At 35.7% G+C, this 6,767-nt stretch overlaps 1 long non-coding RNA gene across 2 annotated transcripts; it reads left to right on the top strand.

Moving 5' to 3' along the window:
- The first annotated feature begins 2,703 nt into the window (after positions 1-2,703).
- Positions 2,704-6,408, top strand: LOC147380495 (uncharacterized). 2 transcript variants are annotated; one of them, XR_015175299.1, is made up of 8 exons: positions 2,704-3,117; positions 3,194-3,257; positions 4,259-4,362; positions 4,614-4,776; positions 4,965-5,102; positions 5,462-5,537; positions 5,654-5,827; positions 5,911-6,408. It is a non-coding gene; the product is annotated as an uncharacterized LOC147380495 (long non-coding RNA). The 2 variants fall into 2 exon arrangements; XR_015175300.1 differs by lacking the exon at positions 3,194-3,257 and having other exon boundaries at positions 2,705-3,117; positions 5,911-6,406.
- The last annotated feature ends 359 nt before the right edge of the window (positions 6,409-6,767 follow it).

Below are 6,767 nucleotides of genomic sequence, written 5' to 3'. Positions count from 1 at the left end.
ATTGAATTTTGTTTTCTTTGAGCTTGATCCAAGGTTTTGAAAATGGATGGCCATCAAACTTCCACTTAACTCCCAAACTTAAAATAAAAATTCAACGATGAAAAATAACACTTATAGTTTAAAAAAAAAAGATTCAAAACTCATAGAATTGTGTTCTCTACAACTGTGAAGCATCAATCATGTGTTTGGATGCCACAATGTGATCCCAAGGACTCTTAGTAAGGGTGAAATCCTTACTAACTTTGTAACGGACTCTTATATATACGGCATCCTCAATTTACATTATAGTAGGGATCCAGTCAGGTGTCTCCTTCCTAAGCAAGGTCAGGTTGCATCCCATTTTATGTGCAATGGTTTTTTGGGACCCACTGATCATATGTGGTCCATCCCTTGGTGAAACTACATACCAAAAATCATAGTGTTTAATAACTTGTATCCACTAGATCTAATCTGTTGAAAAAGAAAATTAAATCCAACGATTAGAAATCATTCTTAAAACAATGTTATAATCAAGGGATGTACATCACCAATCAAACTGAAATTTTGTGTGTAGATTTACCAAGGGAGGGACTGCACATCCATACGGTCAGTGGGTCACAAAAAAATGCCATGTGGCATTAAATGGGTGCTACCTGAATGGATCAGGAACGGATACTTTGTAGCTTCATTTCCTATAGCGCCCCTGTAGCACTTCTTCTACAGCCCACAAAACATCACATTTAAAAAATAATAACATTTCAGATCTCTTGAACTGGCTCTGTAGATCAGATTTGGAAAAAAATAAAATAAAATAAAAGTTTTTTTTTTTTTAATATAATCCAAGATTTTGAAAATGAACGGTCGGTCATTCAACCTCCAACTTTCAAACGTTAATGTTCAACGGTTCAAGTTGAGTTTGCTGTTAACATGGCACGTATTAGAGATCGAACGGTGTAATGTCTCTTATTAGAAAAAAGTACTCATCAAATCCTATCTATTCCAAGATTTTTTCAAGTCTGCTTTCGTACTCAAGTTAACCATCCACGTGGGACATTTTTATTGGTACCGTCCAGGTAACCACTTAGTCCTCGGTCTAGGTAAGTGGGCCTATATGTGTATATATATATATATATATATATATATAGGGGGCGGTTCAAGGGCCATATGAGAAAACATATGAAAAAACTTTCATTTTTCAAAATAAGAGTTAGAGGTTTTGGATTGAGTGAATTTTTTGCAAGGATGGTCACTACGATGAAAAGATCATCCTCACAAAAAATCAGCTCAATCAGAAACTTCTAAATCCATCAAAATTGATTTACAAATTAGTGATAAAAATTGGTAAAAAATCGACGGTCCACATTCTAAATCACTTTTAATGGGGTTAGAAGTTTCAGATTGGGCTGATTTTTTTTTTTTTTTGGATGATTCCCATCATAGAGATCATCCTCACAAAAAATCAGCTCAATCTAAAATTTCTAACTCATATTTTAAAATTTTATTAAAAACGAAAGTTTTTACATATGTTTTCTCATATGGCCCTTGAACCTGACCCATATATATATATATATGAAAATGCTGAAGTGACATTGAAATTGACATTGATTCACCTGTCACTGTGAGCCCAAACACACCATCGAGCACCACAACTATATACATCTATATAGAACATAAAAGTTATTGAAAAGAGAGATTCTTTGACCATTGGATTAATTTTAAATCTAAGAGTTCATTCACCATCTATTTTTAAACTCCATTGAGCACCACATCTATATACATCTATATAGAACATAAAAGTTATTGAAAAGAGAGATTCTTTGCCCATTGGATTAAATTTTAAATCTAAGACTTCAATCACCATCTATTTTTAAACTCAAGATTGAGCATCAAACAATTTTTTTTTTTTTTTTTGAGAAATCTTTTTTCAATCCAGCCTAGACGACAAACAAGAGGCTGAGTTGTCATTTGGACCAATGTACTAGTTCACATGGCCCAAATGTGAGTGTCAGTCTATGCTCTACATGGTCCCTTCTTCGATGCAATTTTTTCCATATATATATATATATATATGTATATAGTTTTGACTCCATTAACACACAATCAATACAAAAGTATTTAATTTCTAGGTTGTTCAATGTCATTTTCCTCATTACTTGATTTTGAGAAAATATATTTTTACTTTCTCCAACAAGTGGGATATATATATATATATACGGTATGGGTCGCGTTCCTACGACCCCCATTACGACCCCCATCGCGACACACGAAATCAGCCGTCGGATTTAGCGTAGATCAGCGGTCCAGATCGCATGTAAATTTAAATTCGATTGTAAAATAACGAAAATTCGTTATTTACAAACGCCTCCCCGTAAACAAAAACCCAAATCTAAATAACAAAACAGATGTGATTTCTTCTTCGTTTCTGCGTCTTCTTCTTCACTCTCTTCCTCTTCGACATATTCGTCTTTTCTTCACTCTCTTCCTCTGCGACAACCATTCATCACCGTCTTCCTCATCTCTCTCTCTCTCTCTCTCTCTAACTAGTTACGAAGAAACGAAGAGCTCGGCCGAACCCCAACTCGTCATCCCTCCCTCTGCTGGAAACGAAGACAGAAACTCCTCGAAGATACCCAACTCGGCTTCGTCCTCATCTCTCTCTCTCTCTCTCTCTTTCTCTCCAACAGAAATCCTAAGATAAACCCTTAATTTTTTTTTTTTTATTTCATTTGTTTTTTTAATGTATCGATTATGACGAATCATATGAGTTTCTTGCAATTGATCTCCATCTCCATCTTCGTCTTCTTCTTCTTCGATTTTTATGTGTGTTGTTGGGTAGCATGGGTTTTCTGCCTAATGGGTTTTGGTTTTGGTACAGTCGGACAGGACTCAAACAGTCGGGTTAAAGCAACTCGATACAATCATAAGGGTAGTCTTTCATTAGTAACTGAGAGATTTTGTGGAGATGGGTACAACTGACGACAATACGGGCAGAAACATATCAAAGGAAGTGAATTTCTTCGGAGCTATTTCAGATGCACACATCCTGACTGTCCAGTGAAAATGAAACTGGAACAATCTCCTAATGCCTGCTAAACAGATGCACACATCCTAGCTGCGAAAAGTTCATTCTTCTATAAGGTAAAAATATTAATGCTACTGAAGCAATTTTCTTTGCTTGCCTTAATTACTCATTGCCCTGTCTTCTGTTTATCAGCTCTTCTCAAATGGGATGAGAAAATCCGAGCAGCGACATGTAACTCTGCGAATCAATGCTTTTGGTAGATAAACAAGAACATCATCACTTTCTCATTATGTTCTTTTTGCAATTTTTCTTTTCCTATACATTTTTCTTCTTGCTTATTTTTTTAATTTTTAAAATCTTTTGTGGGGGTAAGCTCGTGTGTGTCATTTCGTGCCATGTTTGTAATTAAGATGCATTTCCCAGTGTTACCTATTTAATGCACGATTGTTGAAACACTGTTTTTAAACCCAAGCAGTGTCCAGACTGCTAACTTGCTGCCTCGATGGGTTTATATAGGGATTCCATACTAGACTACATATTGGAAAGGTTGGGGTGAGAGAGACAGAAATTCTGGTTGACCCCAAAATTTTAGTTGGTGATGTCTTCTTGTGCCAGCTAAGCTTAGCTGGTAAAAGTCTTTCGGTGATGATACAAAAGACCTGGGTTCAAATCCCCCCAGCACTAAGATGTTCTACTTATGATCCTTATTTTTATATGTATGCTTATTAGTAAATAAATCAATACATATAATGCACTAGAACTTTTCACAGTTGTCATGTTGTAAATATATTTTATTGTACCAGTAGTTTAATCTATTTTATTCTTACTCATATGCTTTGTATGATGCCTTCATCTACTAATTTCAAACCAATAACCTGGCTTGCCTAGCAAGAACTGAATTCTTTGACATTAGATCTATACAAAGTCTCAAACATAATCAATTTTCTCCATTTCCATGGTGTTTGAGTCATTGTTCAACCTTGGTGTTCTGATCTGTGGATCTTGTGGTCTCAAGTGGGTTGATTCTTCTTATTTTTCTCTAGGAAACATGTCCCCCCTCCCCTAGAACCCACCACACCCTACTTCCTTGTTCCTTTCTTTATTTTCCATTTTTCTGACCATGTCATTTGTATAGTTTACATAAAAACTTGATGTCACTGGGTTGATTATTGACTCTGTATATCATGTATGTATTACCTTTGAGAATTGAAGTTCCACATTGTTCAATTTTCTTTAACATTAATTATGTTAACTCAGGTCGCTCCATCGGGATGGTCAGAAGGAGAATGCAAAGGTAAAGCAGGCTGATTTCCGTCAGCATACATGGAGAAACGTCATAGTCAGAACTTTATGTATCTAAGGTAAACAAAGCACACTGTGTTGCTAATGTGTAAGGTGGTTGCTGAGATGATTCAAAATACTGAGATTAAAAATGATGTCTTGAGATGTGTTTGTGTTCTGTGCAGTCATTTGTTTCATTCTAGTTCCTTTATGAGTGATTTTAATTTACAATCCACAGCTTAACACATGGGCACAAATCACTCCATGTATCTGGATTATGTATAGAAAGGTTGTTTCGTGTAAACTTTAACTTCCTTCTATTTGGAATTAGAACTGGTATTGCCTATCCAAAACGGAAGCAGAAAGTCAAGCTTTTGAGTATGCAAAGAGAAGTGAGCTCAATGTCGTAACAGTTTGTCCATCCCTTATCATCGGGCCAATGTTGCAATCCACAATGAATGCTAGTAGCTTGTTTCTTGTCAGACTTTTGACTGGTATTTCCTCCTACTGTAGCTATCATTCTTATATATGTAGTTACATTGACGGATGTGGATATTTATTACTGTCAGCACCTTCATGTATCTATGTGACAACATCTCATGCTTTCTTATTGACTAACGTTTTCTTATGGAAATAGAACTCTGATGCTTATAATTATTCATTATTGCCAATAATCTATCAGATGGGTGTGAAACTCTGGAAAACAATGTCCGGATGATGGTAGATGTGCGTGATGTGGCTGAAATATCTTTTCTATGTGATTAGTCATTGTCAAACACCATAGAAGGAGGAACCAGATGGTTGGTTAATAAATTCAAAGGTGAATTTCACTACCCCTTGTTAGTTTCCAATATTTTATTCATTTACTTCACATGTATATCAACTGCCATATATGCATCAGGTAGAAACATAATACTACAAATGTTCTGTCTGTTTTTCTTTACCTAGCATGTAAAGCAATCCAGTAATATATTATAGCAAGTTTAACAATAAGTTGACCTTTTCTTTGTAGTTCATTGACTAAAATTAATTCCTTGTAAGTTATAAGAAGCTATAGCTGCACGAATTGAACCACAATACACTAAAGGCATGCCAATATAATACCAAGTTCAATGCACTTTAGCCTTTATGATCCCCAACTTGAACTGTCTGTTTTGTTCCTCTCTTTTCTATATGAAGCTTGCAGAACTTGGAAGGCTTTCAGCATCAATGAAGAAGTTGGAGAAGGATCTCAAGAACACTGATTGCTAATCAAGTATGTTTAGCTCGACAGTGTAGACTTGTTTTAAGAGTGTGACCCTATCATATCTTCTCCTTCTCCATTTTTTATTCCAAAGATTGGTTCTTTTTTTACCGCCTTTGTGAATGTAGAACAAGCAATACTGCAACAAACTCAAAAAATCAAATGATAGGACCTTGGCTCTCGTAAAAGCTGGTATGGATTTGGTGGTTGTGATTGGGTTGCTTCAACTGGCACCTAAGAAAGCCACGCCCCGTGTAATAGGAGGCTTTGGATTTGTCAGCTCATTGATCTCTTGTTATCAGGTAAAGGCAAAATCCCGGTTTGTTTCTATATCTATGGTTATATAGCACAGAGTTTGGGTGATGAAATTTGTTATGTTGTGCAGTTACTTCCTTCCCCACCGAAGACCAAGACACCATGAAAGCGGGAGATTCAAGCTTCCACACCATGAAAATAGACAAGTTCCGCTAACTTGACAAATGTTCTCATTATTCAGTTACCCTTGATTCGATGAAGTTGTACTTGAACAGGAGATCTCAAAGTTCCATTCCAATAAGTTGACTCTCATATTGGGTGCAGTTCAAATCATTGTTAGTGAAGTTTGTACCATTTATTGTTGCTAAAAAAACTGGTTTATCTTAGTCCAGTTATGGTTAATGGGGTTGCTATGCCCATTGAAATCATTCTAACTAATTATTCAAGATGTGGTGGATTGCAGCCATGAGATTGTTGGAATTGTCAAAGAGGTTGGTTCCAAATGTTGAACATTTTAAAAGTGGTAATCATGTTGGAATGGGAACTTATGTGAACTTGTGTAGAGATTGTGAGTATTGTACTAATGGGATGGAAATCCATTGCTCAAAGGGTTATACCTTAATATATGATGTTGTTGATGAGAATGGTACAATAATAAAAGGGGGATATTCTGTTGAAGACCAATCATGCTTGGTTAAGAAAACTAAGTATTTCAATAATTTTTTAACATAAACTCAGGCCTTTTGTGAATTGAACCCACCCAACAAATCCAAAACACTTGAAACAAGATGTAAAATAGAGTAACAACTTTATCGAAAACAGAAGCAAATTGTGCAAAAGCTTCACACTATGCAAGTTGAAGCTAGTTCCAAATTCAATTTTCGAAACAACTTGCATTGCCATTGCCTCTTGTCACCATGAATTAGTACATCTTTAAACAAATCAAACAATGACAACAGTTCTGCCATGCTTCTTTGTTCCATAATG

The sequence above is a fragment of the Akebia trifoliata genome, unplaced genomic scaffold (genome assembly GCF_017979445.1).
Source record: "Akebia trifoliata isolate Shusen 1 unplaced genomic scaffold, ASM1797944v1 Contig01383, whole genome shotgun sequence".
Classification (NCBI taxonomy): domain Eukaryota; kingdom Viridiplantae; phylum Streptophyta; class Magnoliopsida; order Ranunculales; family Lardizabalaceae; genus Akebia; species Akebia trifoliata.
The sequence above is the reverse complement of the archived record's forward strand: the minus strand, read 5'-3'. Positions and strand labels throughout refer to the sequence as shown.